This window comes from Protopterus annectens, chromosome 4.part0, assembly GCF_019279795.1.
Source record: "Protopterus annectens isolate FY-2018-M chromosome 4.part0, PAN1.0, whole genome shotgun sequence".
NCBI classification, from domain to species: domain Eukaryota; kingdom Metazoa; phylum Chordata; order Ceratodontiformes; family Protopteridae; genus Protopterus; species Protopterus annectens.
The window spans coordinates 879558514-879571851 of record NC_056733.1 but is presented as its reverse complement, the minus strand read 5'-3'; the positions used below and the strand labels follow the sequence as shown (position 1 = coordinate 879571851).

General features: G+C 46.3%; 1 protein-coding gene across 1 annotated transcript in view; it reads right to left on the bottom strand.

Moving 5' to 3' along the window:
- Positions 1-13338, bottom strand: part of SMPD4 (sphingomyelin phosphodiesterase 4) — a 1415848-nt gene that overhangs the window by 1089262 nt on the left and 313248 nt on the right. The gene's annotated exons all lie outside the window — the stretch shown is intronic.

The window sequence follows — 13338 nt, the reverse complement described above, 5'->3', positions numbered from 1 at the left end:
ATGAGGTCCATGTTCCTAGATTTAATCCGATGGCAACTGCTCCAACAATATTAACCTACTGGAGGCTATGGATTGTCAGAGAACCAGGAAGGAGAACAGTAGCCATCCAGCAGATATCCAGTAATCAAAGTTTGATTCAAGATCATACGAGAGGTCATGGATGATCCCAGACTTACTGCAGACTGAGCTAGCATTATACAATGCAGCTCGAAGCATGGTCTTTAGACTCTAGGTCCACTCCACTGGACACAGATGAAAATGAGACTCATCAGGAGTTCCTGAACACAGAGCAACGCTCTATAGCCATGTGAGATGCCTCGATGCCCACTGGTCAGGTCAACCACAACTTGTTTATCAAGTCATTAAAAGATGACACTTGGGTAATGCACTTACAAGTGGACACTAACACTGCATGCAGAAAACCAGTCAAATGAGCAAAGGGTGATGAGTCTCCTATCCTACATTATGGTAACCCTGTTAAAGTAAATAGGGAAATCAACATGTTGCAACAACATTTAAATACACCCAAAACTGTTAAGCATTGTTTAGACAGGCTAAACTGCCTGCAAAACAAACAGCACATTAACTAGAAAAAGTTAAGAAAAAGGCTCCAAATTAGACTTCACTATATTTCTACTTACATTTGGAATAACCAGAAAATGATAAATACAGATCCCAATATTTATAGCTCTGATTTGCCAAGAGGTAGCTAAAACTACTACTAGATTAAATCTGAAGATATTTAAACACCTTTATTGAATTATCACTTGTGACACAGGCACATTTACATAAAAGTAATTTTAACTTGTTACAGTTTAAGAAACATTACACTTCACATATATTGCTGTACATCATATAACCTAAGCAACACTACTTAAATTATTCAATTCCTGCCCCCTTTTTAAACATGATACATCTCTACTAAACCACTGACAATACTAGCATGACTCCATAAAAGTAGTCACAGCTTAATTAAACTGCAAAGTCAAGCTCCTTCTGCCACTCCATCTTTTTCTGGCATAAAGAGTAGCTATGTATCGTGTTCATACCTGCAATTCCTCTGAATTCAGAGATTATACCAAGTCTAATCTACTAAAACTAACTCATGACCTGGACAAATTCAAAAGCCCCTTCCATCCTGATGACTCCACTACTTATGTGGAATCTTTTACTGCCAAATGTTATGCACATGTAACTCATACCTCTCAACCTCTTACAGCAAAAAATATGGACAAAGTCATTAATAATGGGGGGACAAAGGCACAAAACAGGAAAACTTTTTAAATATTGCTCTTACAATCTTAGGAAGTTGATATAATAACACGGTTTGCATTCACATGAATTTTCTGAAGGGTATGAAATCCAAAACTCAAATGTCTGTCATTTTCTGACTTCAAGCATCAATAGTTTGCCAGAAAAATAGAAGTTATGTTCTTACCATAACGTTCCATGTTAGTTGTCTTCTTCTCGCCTTCTTCTTGCTGGATGGGTTCGGAGCCGACCTCGGCTCCGACTCGGCCACTCTAAAAGCTCGAGAGTTGGTTCCACCGGCTCGAGGCTCCCCTTATATCCCACAATGCTAGGCGTGAGTTACCTCAGATCTCGTTTGTAAGCTAACCCCAGCTTATAATAGTATCAGAATAACTATAAACAAAGTCCACCTCTAAAAACCAGGGAGAAAGAAGGGTGACCTACATCCTGATCCAGGAAATATGCACAACAGCATATGCCTAAGAAAAGAGGTGGTAGAAAGAGGTCACAATCACAACTCCTCTAGGTCTGTCCAGGCCAGGGGGAAGGAGGGTGGGACGCAAGAAGAAGGCGAGAAGAAGACAACTAACATGGAACGTTATGGTAAGAACATAACTTCTATATGTTAAGTTGTCTATCTCGCCTTCATTCTTGCTGGATGGGACCGCGTCCCTAGCACCTTGTCCCGGGTGGCCTAACGGAACAGACTCCTGAGAACAGTGGAACCAACATTAGCTCTATGTCTAGAAGCTAAATCCAACTTATAATGAGAAATGAAAGTGTGAGGAGTAGCCCAAGTAGCCGCTGCACAAATGGTGTCAATAGGCAGTCTGTCTTGGAAGGCTATAGAAGTAGCCAAAGCTCTGGTGGAATGGGCCTTAGGTTTATTAGGCAGCTTTTGGTGTCTAATTTCATAAACAAGGGAAATCAGAGATGTTAGCCATCTAGATAATGTTACCTTTGAAACTGAAAGTCCCTTTCTGCCTTCTGCATAGGAGACAAACAGCTGGTCAGATTTTCTGAATTGTTTTGTTCTATCCAAATAGTACCTTAACTGACGATGAACATCTAGCCAGTGTAATTTTTGTTCAGACCTATTGGAATATTCTGGAAAAAACACAGGGAGATCAATGCTTTGATTTAGGTTAGACGTCGAGGCTAACTTGGGCAAAAAGGACGGGTTGGTTCGTAAGGATACCCTGTCCTTATGGAACAACAGATAAGGAGATCGACAGCTGAGTGCATGAAGTTCTGAAATTCTTCTAGCTGAAGTAATAGCTACCAGAAAGAGAGTCTTCCATGATAGCAATTTTAAGGAACAGGAGGCTGCAGGTTCGAAAGGGGAAAGAATCAAAGAAGTAAGAACTAAATTTAGGTCCCAAGGAGGAGGAGGATTTCTTATAGGAGGTCTGAGTAGAAAAACTCCTCTCAAAAAGGCTTTACAAAGCTTGTGGGACATTATGGCAGACTCTGAAATACCCACATGAAAGTTAGAAATAGCTGCCAATTGAACTTTAAGAGTAGAAGGTGATGAACCTGCATGGAAGAGTTCAGCTAGAAAATCAAGGACCATTTGGATGGAAGCAGTGAAAGGATCTATGTCCCTTCCTTGAGCCCAATATGTGAAGCGTTTCCACTTACTCAAATAAATCTTTCGAGTGGAAGATTTATGGGAAGCTATCAAAATATCTCGAACAGAGTGAGATAATTGAGGAAGCCTGGCTAAGGTTGGAACTGGAGGAACCAAGCAGTGAGGTTCAGAGAGGGAAGGGAGCGATGAAACTGACCCGACTGATGGATCAAAAGATCTGGAACTAGGTCCAGATGCCAAGGTCGCTGCAATAGAAAATGATGTAGAAAGGGGAACCACACCTGTCGAGGCCAGTAAGGAGCAATGAGGATCAACGAGGCCTTCTGAGCGATAGCTTTCTGTATCACTTGAGAGATTAGTGGGAAGGGAGGAAATGCATACAGAAGTCCCCGGGGCCAAACTTGGACTAGAGCGTCTCTGCTGGGCTGGCCTGGTAAAGGGAATAGTGTGAAATAATCTCTGCACTTGCTGTTTTGGGAGTAGCAAAAAGGTCGCAGCAAGGCTGACCCCACTTGAGAAAAATTTCTCTCACAACAGAGTCTTTCAGAGACCACTCGTGAGGCATGAGGATAGCTCTGCTCAACTTGTCCGCGATTTGATTGGACTTCCGGGATGTGCGTTGCTATCAGAAACCGCTGAGAAGAAATCGCCCATTGCCACAGTCTGAGTGCTTCTCGACACAGGGGGTAGGACCTGGTTCCGCCTTGTTTGTTGATATACCACACTACAGACATGTTGTCTGTCTGGATTGCAATCGTTCCCAAGGGAAGAGAGTCTTGAAGGGCTTGCAACGCTAAAAGCACTGCTCTCATCTCCAGAACATTTATGTGCAAGTGGCATTCGTCTGGTTGCCATGTGCCCTGGACAGTCCTGCCCTGATAATGCCCCCCCCCACCCGATCAGGGAGGCGTCCTTTGTCAGAGTAGCAACCGGAGGGGAAGGATCAAAGGGTCTTCCCAATAAGAGCTGAGGGGAAGACATCCACCACAGAAGATGATTTCTGCATGCCTGCGTAATCATAATGGTGTGGGACATCGGAAGTTGCTGGTATGACCATTGTGTAAAGAGCATCCATTGAAGGATCCGCATGTGGAATCTGGCTAATGGAAGCAGAGGTATGGCAGCCGCCATAATTCCCAATACTTTCAGAACTAACCTGGCTTTGATTCTGTTGTTGTTGAAAAGGAGTGAGACCAGTCTGTGTATGTCTGTTATTCTCTGATCTGTTAGCCTCGCAGACATGTCTACTGTGTCTAGATTTGCGCCTATAAAGGTAATAGTACGACAAGGCGACAAAACAGACTTTTCGCAATTTATTGAAATGCCTAACTTTTGACAAATGCGAAAGGTGTAATCCCTGGCCATTAGAAGAAGATGCTTGGTGGGAGCTGTGAGGAGCCAGTCGTCCAAATATGGAAACACCTGGAATCCTTGTCATCTCAGGTGAGAAGCTACCACTGCCATGGGGGGCAGTGGTGAGACCAAAGGGCAGGGCCCTGAATTGAAAATGACTGGTTCCCAGCCTGAAGCGGAGGAATCTTCTGGAGCGTCTGTTCATTTTTATGTGATAGTACGCATCCTGAAGGTCTATAGAGCACATCCAGTTTCCTTTTCCTAAAAGGGGAAGGATGGACTGCAGCGTGACCATCCGAAATCTTGTTTTCTTGACCGACTTGTTCAAGATACTGAGATCCAAAATTGGTCTCCAGTCCCCTGTTTTCTTTGGAACTAAAAGAACCTGGAGTAGATTCCGGATCCTTGCTCGTCTGCTGGAACTGGCTGAATTGCTCTTTTGCAAGCAGCTTTGAAATTTCCAAAGCTGCAAGATCCCTTTGAGCGGTGGAACATCTGGAAGGGATTTTTTGATCGGTTTGGAATGCGACGAAGGGAATGGAATAGCCTTCGAAATGATGGACTGTACCCACTTGTCTCGAGTTAGGGATAGCCAGGCTTCTGGGTACAGTGACAATCTTCCCCGACTGCCTCGAAGGTGGACAGTCGGGCAACACCTCAGGGATGCTGAAACGGCTTATCGGAGAAAGTTTCTCGATTGCCCTGGTTCTGCGGACCCCCCCTGCCTCTAGCGCGGCGTCTACCATTGTTGTTCCCCCCTCTGCCTCTGGCGGGGAACCGACTCTGTGCGTCAGGCGAAGTCCCTTGAGATTGTTTACGGAACCACATTTTCCCACTTTTCTGGCCTTTGGGGTAAGGCCTAGAAGGAGTAGAAAAACGGACTCCGACGGCAGAAAGAGTCTTGCCATCAGTCTCGCACCTAGTCAAGGTTTCTTTCACTTGAGGACCAAAGAGAGATGATCCATCAAATGGGGAATTAGTGAAAGACGTTTTAAAGGGGTCCGCAAAATTGCATAGCCGCATCCAGGCATGCCTACGTAAGGCCACACCTGTACCTGCGGCCCTGCTCGCTCCATCAGCCGCATAAGAAAGGAGGCGCATGGAGGAGTTGGCTATGGAGTTCAGGGTAGCCAGCTGAGTGTTCATCTTATCTTGAAAACCTGCAGCTGTAGGATCCTTCAACATGTCACTCGCTTCTTTGATCAAGTCCCTTTGAAGACGAGTAAAATGGCATAGGTAGTTCAGCGAACGCATTGCAAATGTCGCTGACGAGAACATCCGCTTCCCGTACCTGTCCATGGACCTAGATTCCTTGTTAGGTGGATGGACAGGTACTGAAGGATCAGCTAGTTCCTTCTTAGTGGCAGCAGCAACCACCATAGCATCCACACAAACTCCTTTTGTCAAAAACTGTTTATCTGCTGGTGCCGTTATGAATTTTGAGGGTCTCCTGGGAGTGGGGTCCACCGAATCAGGAGCCGTCCATGCCTTTCTTGCTACCACCTGCATGAGGGGGTCAAAGGGGGGAGACACCCAGGAGGTGGAAGGACGAGAGCCAAACGCCTCAAGGTACACAGATTCATCCTCCGAAGGGTTGAGGGCTGGCCAATTTCCCCTCTGCTTAAGGATTTCCAGAATGTCTGCAAAGGAGACATCTTCAGAAGGGGAACGGGGGGAACCCTCGGAATCCTCTAAATCTGTGTCAGAGGTGACGGACTCAGGTGAGTATGCGTTTCCTCTTACACTTTCTCTTCCGAGGGGGCTCTTCTGCCAAAACAGGAGAGGCCTCGGAAGAGGATGAGATCCCCACAGGGGATTCCTGAGGAGCTGGCTCTCTGCGGTCCGGGATGAGGGAGTGAGTCGACTTGACCTGAGGCACCGAAGAGGGGGGGGCGGACGGAGCCGACTGTGGGGTAGAACCAGTTTCTAACACACTCCGCATGACCTCGAACGCACCCCTGTCAGGCAGAGCCAGAGGTCCCCGCTCCGAAAAGCTAAAAAAGTACAGTTTTGTACCTACCATAAATGTAGATGTCCGAACTGGATAGCATCTGCAGTCATAACAAGTGGGTTGTCCTGTCGTCAGGCAGCCCTTCAGTCGGCCGGATTCCAAAGTCCGGGTCCGGCTTCGGCTGATGTCGCACTCCACCCGACGTCATCTCTGTTGGTCTTCGGGTATAAAGGCATCAGCCGACGCCATTTTCCTCAGTGTTTCTTGCCCCAGATGCCAGTAGCCCTCTTGCAGGCTAAAATTTGGATAGATGCCAATGTTTCCAAATAGATAGAGGTAAACACAACAATAAGCATGTATGTACATATACACAAACAAATACACCATAAAAGACTCCCCAACAGCTAGCTATTAGAAGGGTAAACACCCTAGGAGTACCACAGAGGGATGGAGGGAGGGTAATCCTGACTGCAGATGCTATCCAGTTCGGACATCTACATTTATGGTAGGTACAAAACTGTACTATGTCCTTCATGGATGCATCTGCAGTCATAACAAGTGGGTAGAATACCATAGCCAACTAGGGGAGGAGGATAAAAATAGATTATGGTGTGTTTAGGATCCCTTGCAGTACAGCAGTGGCAAACCCTGCTCGGGATCTGGAATATAGAGGCAAATTATAATGCTTGGCAAATGTATGCACGGAGGTCCAAGTAGCCGCCTCAATAATGTCTTTGGTTGCCACTCCTCATAAGAAGGCTGTGGTAGTGGCTGTTGCCCTTGTAGAGTGAGGTCTTATGTTCTGTGGAATTGGTTTTCCATGGAAGGAGTAACAGAAGCGTATGCAATTTCCTATCCATTTGGAGATTGTCTGTTTGGAAATAGCTTTTCCTTCCCTTCCTGTTGCATAGGCTACAAAAAGTTGGTCAGTCTTTCTGCTATTTTTTGTTCTGTCCAAGTAGTAGCGCAGCTGTCTATGTACATCCAAGGTATGCAGTATTCTTTCCCCTCTGTTTTGTGGGTTGGGAAAGAAGGTAGGTAGGTGGATTGCCTGGTTTAAAGAGTCTGGATACCACCTTAGGCATAAATGTAGGATTAGTCCTCATGGACACTCTATCTTGGTGGAAGATTAGGAAGGGTTGCACTGCCATTAAGGCCTGTAGTTCTGAAACCCTCCTTGCTGAAGTAATTGCCAGTAGGAAAGCAGTTTTCCATGACAGGTGTTGTAGGTCTGCTGTTGCTGCTGGTTCAAAGGGTGCTAGTGTCAACTTTTCTAGCACAAAGTTTAAATCCCAAGCTGGTAATGGTGGTTTCCTTGGAGGTTTTACATTCTTGATTCCTCTGAGGAATTGCCTGAGCAAAGGGTGCGGACAAACAGGTGTATCAAGGCTGTATTCTGCTGAAATAGCTGATGCATGTATCTTGATGGAGGAGTAGGACAGGCCTGAATGAAGAAGTTCGGCCAGATACTCCAGAATGTTAGGCATATCTATGTTTGACACATCTTTTCCTCTTTCCGTACTCCAGATGACAAACCTTTTGCATTTTCCAGCATAGTTCCTTCTTGTTGAAGGTCTGCGTGCTTCAAGAATAATGTCTTTAACTCTTTGGGAAAGTTCTGGAATAGCTGCTGTTATGTGATGTTCCATGCAGTCAGTTGCAAGGTTTTAGGTTTGGATGTATGATGCTGTAGTTGTTCTGCGTTAACATCAAGGGCATCAGGGGAATTGTCCACATATTGTTCCGAGACATGCTCCTCAGTAGTGGGTACCAGTGCTGTCTTGGCCAGTTTGGAGCTATCAGGATTATCCTTGGACGTTCTTCCTTGATTTTCAGTAGTACCTTGTGTATCAGAGGTAGAGGCGGGAATGCATATGCTGTTAGGCCTTTCCAGTTGAAAGAGAGCGAATCCACTTTCCATGCTAATGGGTGGAATGTCCTTGTGCAGATTTTTTTGAGCTGGTGATTGAGAGGTGATGCGAATAGGTCTATCTGTGGCATTCCCCATTTCTTTGAGATGGTCTTGAAGATGTCCGGGTGAAGCTTCCATTCGTGGGCATCCGAAGTGGTTCTGCTTAATATGTCTGCTAGGGTATTGTCTTTCCCTGGTACAAATATTGCCTGTAACTGGATGTTGTAGCTGAGTGCCAGGGTCCACAGCTCCAAGGTCATTCTGCATAGGGGTATGAATGAGTGCCTCCCTGTTTGTTGATGTACCACATGACTGTGGTGTTGTCTGTCCTTATCATCAACTGGCCCTCTTTGAGAAATGGTTTGAACTTTTGGATTGCCAGTTTTACTGCCAGCATTTCTTTTAGGTTGATGTGCAGTTGGAGTTGATCCTGTGTCCACAATCCTTGCACGCATTTGTCCAGCATGTGGGCCCCATCCTAGGTCTGAAGCGTCTGTTGTGATGGTCTGGCTTGCTTGACATCTGCGAAAGGGTAGGCCTGGGTTTGACTGGCATGCCTGAGCCCACCATAGGAACTCCTGTTTTAAGCATGGAATTAGTGGGATTTCTGTTTCTAGACTGTGTCTGTGTTGGGACCATAAATTCTTTAGGTACCACTGTAGTTTTCTCATATGTAATCTGGCAAATGGAACCAAGATTATGCATGATGCCATGAAGCCCAAGGCCTGCAGTACTTTTCTTGCTGTTAACTTGTTCAGTTTTGTTAGTGCCAAGAAGTATAGAGGGAGTTCTGTTTGTTTTTCTGTAGTCAGGAATGCCATTTGTTTTACTGTGTCCAATTCCGCGCCCAAGAATGTCCTTGTTTGGGATGGTATCAGCCTTGACTTTTGTAAATTGACTGTGTATCCCAGTGCTTGTAGCAAGTAAATGACCCTTTGTAAATCTGTTGTCAGCTTGCTTTTGTTGTCCCCTTGTAGCAGGCAGTCGTCCAAGTATAGGTAAATTTGAATTCCCTGAAGTCTGCAATGGGCGATAACTGATGCCAGGCATTTTGTGAATACTCTGGGCGCAGTAGATAAGCCAAAAGGCAATGCTGAGAATTGATAGTGCTCTGATCCTGCAAGAAATCTGAGGTATCTTCTGCAGATTGGTCGAATGGGGACGTGCAGGTATGCCTCCTTGAGATCTAGAGTTACCAGCCAAGACTCCTTGCCCAGCATGGGAAGAAGTTGCTGTAGGGTCAGCATTTTGAATTTTGGGACAATGATGTATGTATTTAAGGTGGACAGGTCGAGAATTGGTCTCCAACTTTTTTCCTTTCTTGGAACTAGGAATAGTCTGGAGTAGAACCCCTTTCCTTGCTCTGCTGTTGGCACTCTTTCCACAGCTCTCATATTTGCTAACTCCATTATCTGGCGTAGAGCCTCTGTTTTTTGATTTGGAGGTAGATTTGGCATTCCTCTTTTGACTGGAAAAGTGTGGAAGTGAAACCGGTAACCTTGATCTATGGTTTGTAAAATCCACTTGTCCTTTGTTATGTAGTGCCAGTTTTTTGAAAATAAGGTTAACTTTCCGCCTAGAGGAGCTGCTATTTGTTCCCTGGTAGGCGGATTTAGGGTTAAGTCACTGTGGTTGTGTTGATGTAGTGGCAGTGGCTGTGTCTGTGCCTCTGTTGTTACCTTGCCACTGTCTTCCTCTGTAGGCACCTCCTTTGGATTGGTTTCTGCCTCTGGAACGTCTATTCCTGCCCCTTTGAAATTTTGTGGAGTCAGGAAAGGACCAATTTTTTGCAGGCCAGTTCCTGCTAAACCTTGGGGGTTGAACCTGCAAGAAATCTTTAACAGTTTGAACAGATTTTGCCTTTTCTTCCATTTTCTTCATAACCTGCTGGGCAGATGTACCAAACAAACTTGTCTTGTCCATAGGAGCATCTAGCAACTTAGCTTTAACATGATCCGGTAAAGCTTGTTCCTTTAGCCATGCATGCCTTCTTATCACTGTGCCTGTCATGGCTGATCTAAATGAAGCCTCCAGTGCATCATAGCCACATTTTAAGGAATGGTTGCTAACCTGTTGTATGTTATTTACCATCTCTAATACATATTTCTTATCAAGAGATTCATCAGTGGTTAGTTTTTTAGTTAACTGATCCAGCATAAACTCTTGGTATTGTATCATGTGAAACTGACAGTTTAAAGCTCTAGCTGAGAGAGTAGCTGAAGTGTAGACCTTTTTAACCCATCTGTCTAATGACCTTGCTTCCCTTTCAGAAGGAATAGGGTTTTTAGCTATGGTCGCAGCTACTGCCTTGGGGCCCTGGGATATAGTTTCTGGGTCTGCAAGTGGAGCCTTGTAAAGGTGGTGATGAGTATCTGGCACCCTGTAAAATCTGTCTGGTTTGGCAGGGGCTGGGGGTAAAGAATCTGGAGCGGAGCAAACATCATTGAAAGCATCATCCACCACAGAGAGAACAGGGGGTATAGCTAAGGGCCTGTGCTGTGGGAGGTGCAGAAAAGTCCTAAGTCTTGTTCTGGAGTCTGAAAAATCCTGTTGCTGCCATTGGAACTGTTCTCGCATGGCATGCAAGGTTTCCCCAAAGGAGAATTCTTCTGGTGGGGAAGCAGCTGGGATGGATTCTTCAGCATCAGAATCTTCAAAATTGGAGAAGGGAGCCTCTGGCTGGTCAGTTATGTCTGATTCATCAGCAGAATCATCAGAGGACACTGGCTCGGGGCTCTGCCCTAGGTCTCTTCTCTGGGGCTGAGAGGCCCTGCCTGGGTGAGATTGAGATCCTCTAATTAAAGAAATTAAATCTTCTGCCAAAGTAAGCATTTGAGAACTAGAAGAGGGCCTGGATGTGGGTGGTTTAACAGGCACTGTTTTAGTAGTCTTGGCTGCTTTAGCCCTGGCGAAGGCCTTAATGGATATGGCTGCTGGAGGCCTAGCAGCACCACGTGCTGGGGTAGAAACATCCAAGGGGATGGTGTCTGATAAGTCAACCACCGTAGTGGGTAAAATTTCTGAAGTCGTTTCAAGAGTTGTAGCAGGGGCCTCAGTTGTAGGAATAGGTTCAGCTGTACTTTGCTCAGTTTTCTCGGTTTCGGCCGAAACCGAGACACTCGCGGTTTGCTTGACCATGGTTTCGGCCGAAACCGCGGACCGCGAGTGTCAGTCTTTATCTTGGCGTTTTTTGCTGGATTGGGTAGTCGGAGGATCCGACGGCATAATGTACGCAAAATCAGAACCGAAAAACTGTTCTGCAAACTCCGATCGACGCCTAAGCGTTCGTCGGTTGAAAGAAGCACAGGCCGAACAGGCTGCTACGTCGTGGGCTGGGCCTAAACAAGGCAGACAGTAAGAGTGGAAATCTTTATGAGGTATTTGTTTCCCACAGTTTAAACAATTGTTAACTTTTTCTGACATCGGCTGAGGCAAGAAAGAGTCCCCAACGGGGTACTTAGCTTTAGAAGTCTTCGAAGTAGTATTCGGTAGAAGTAATCTCTGGATCTGACCGACCGGCACTTGCGAACAGCTTCTGCTTCGGGCGCCACGCGGCAAGAAAGACGGAGGAAAATGGCGTCGGCTGATGCCTTTATACCCGAAGACCAACAGAGATGACGTCGGGTGGAGTGCGACATCAGCCGAAGCCGGACCCGGACTTTGGAATCCGGCCGACTGAAGGGCTGCCTGACGACAGGACAACCCACTTGTTATGACTGCAGATGCATCCATGAAGGACATCCTCCCTCGGCACCGACAGTGATGGCTCCGAGGCCGATGTCGGAGCCGAACTTACCAGCGCCGAAGCTCCGAGAGGGAGAGCGGGGTCGGACAAGGGTCCGATGCCACTCACCCCCTCGGAGCCGACGATGGAAGTCCGGCGCCGAGATTCTTCCAAGGAAGAAATCGGAGCCGACGATGGAGCCGAAGACAATTGTGTCGGCTCCGACGCTACCACAGTCTCGGTTCCGAAGCGACCGGCTCGAGCTCAACGGAGTCGGAGGAGGAACATATTGATGGACAGGGGCAGGCATCGACTGATGAGTCGGGCTCTGAAGCATTTGGGCCAGTGCCTCGGACTTAAGAAGTCGACTCACTACCCTCTGAAGGTCATGATCCGACAGCCTCGATGACCTAGAGGAGATTTATGGCTCCGTTCAGACAGCAGAGGAGATGCTGGAGCCGAATGAACGGAGCCAAGGGATGGTGACCTAGATCTCTTCCTAGATGTCGGCTCAAGGTCTGGTCGGAGCCGACAAGGGAATTTCTAATACCTCGGCTCCAGCGAGCCGAGGAACCACAGAAACTGTAGACTGAGACTCATCGCTCCAGCGAGCCGATGTAGACGGAGGTTTAGTAGCCTTAGGTCTCGGCTCAGTAGCTGGAGCAGAGGACCTAGAAGCCTTGGAGGGCTTCCCAGAGACAGAAAGGGAATCCTCAGGCTTGAGTAAACCTCTTAGGATCAATTTGTTCTTTCTTTCCTGCAGGACCCTGGGACTGAAGCCGTGGCATACAGCACAGGAGTCCTGCAGGTGCAAAGGCCCCAGGCAGTAGACACAAGAAGTGTGACCGTCTGTCAGAGACATTTTCTGACAGCACGCATCACACTTCTTGAAGCCTGAGACCTTTGTGTCTTTAGACATCTTAGAAAAAAGTGTAATCACACACACCCAGTCAAACACACTGATTACACCCTATCTTATTTTTAAACTCAAAAAATAAAACAACTATCAAAGGTTTTAATTTAAGAGAAACAACACACACACACCACTAGGGAATGGAAGAAGAAGGCCTGAAGGCCCGAGGGAAGAACTTATAAGTTATTGTGGGGAAGAAATGGGATTTTAGAGAAAAAAGGGAGAGAATTCCACTAAACTAAGGGAAACAAGAGTTAAAATTAAAAATAAAGGGGTTTAAGTATACTAACTTTACTGAAAGTTTACTCACCAAGAAGCCGGTAGAAAACCAACACCTCGATCGCTGTAGCAAGCGAGATCTGAGGTAACTCACGCCTAGCATTGTGGGATATAAGGGGAGCCTCGAGCGGTGGAACCAACTCTCGAGCTTTTAGAGTGGCGAGTGGGCAGTCGGCTCCGAACCCATCCAGCAAGAATGAAGGCGAGATAGACAACTTAACATCTAGAATTTCATGAGAGGCAGACAAAAAACATGAGGCAAAAATCTGGACAGTTGAGAGGTATGATGTAAATGGCTGCATAGATGCATTTGTCCTCCTCTGAAGTAAATATGATGCCAAATTAAAAAAAAATCAATGGGAAT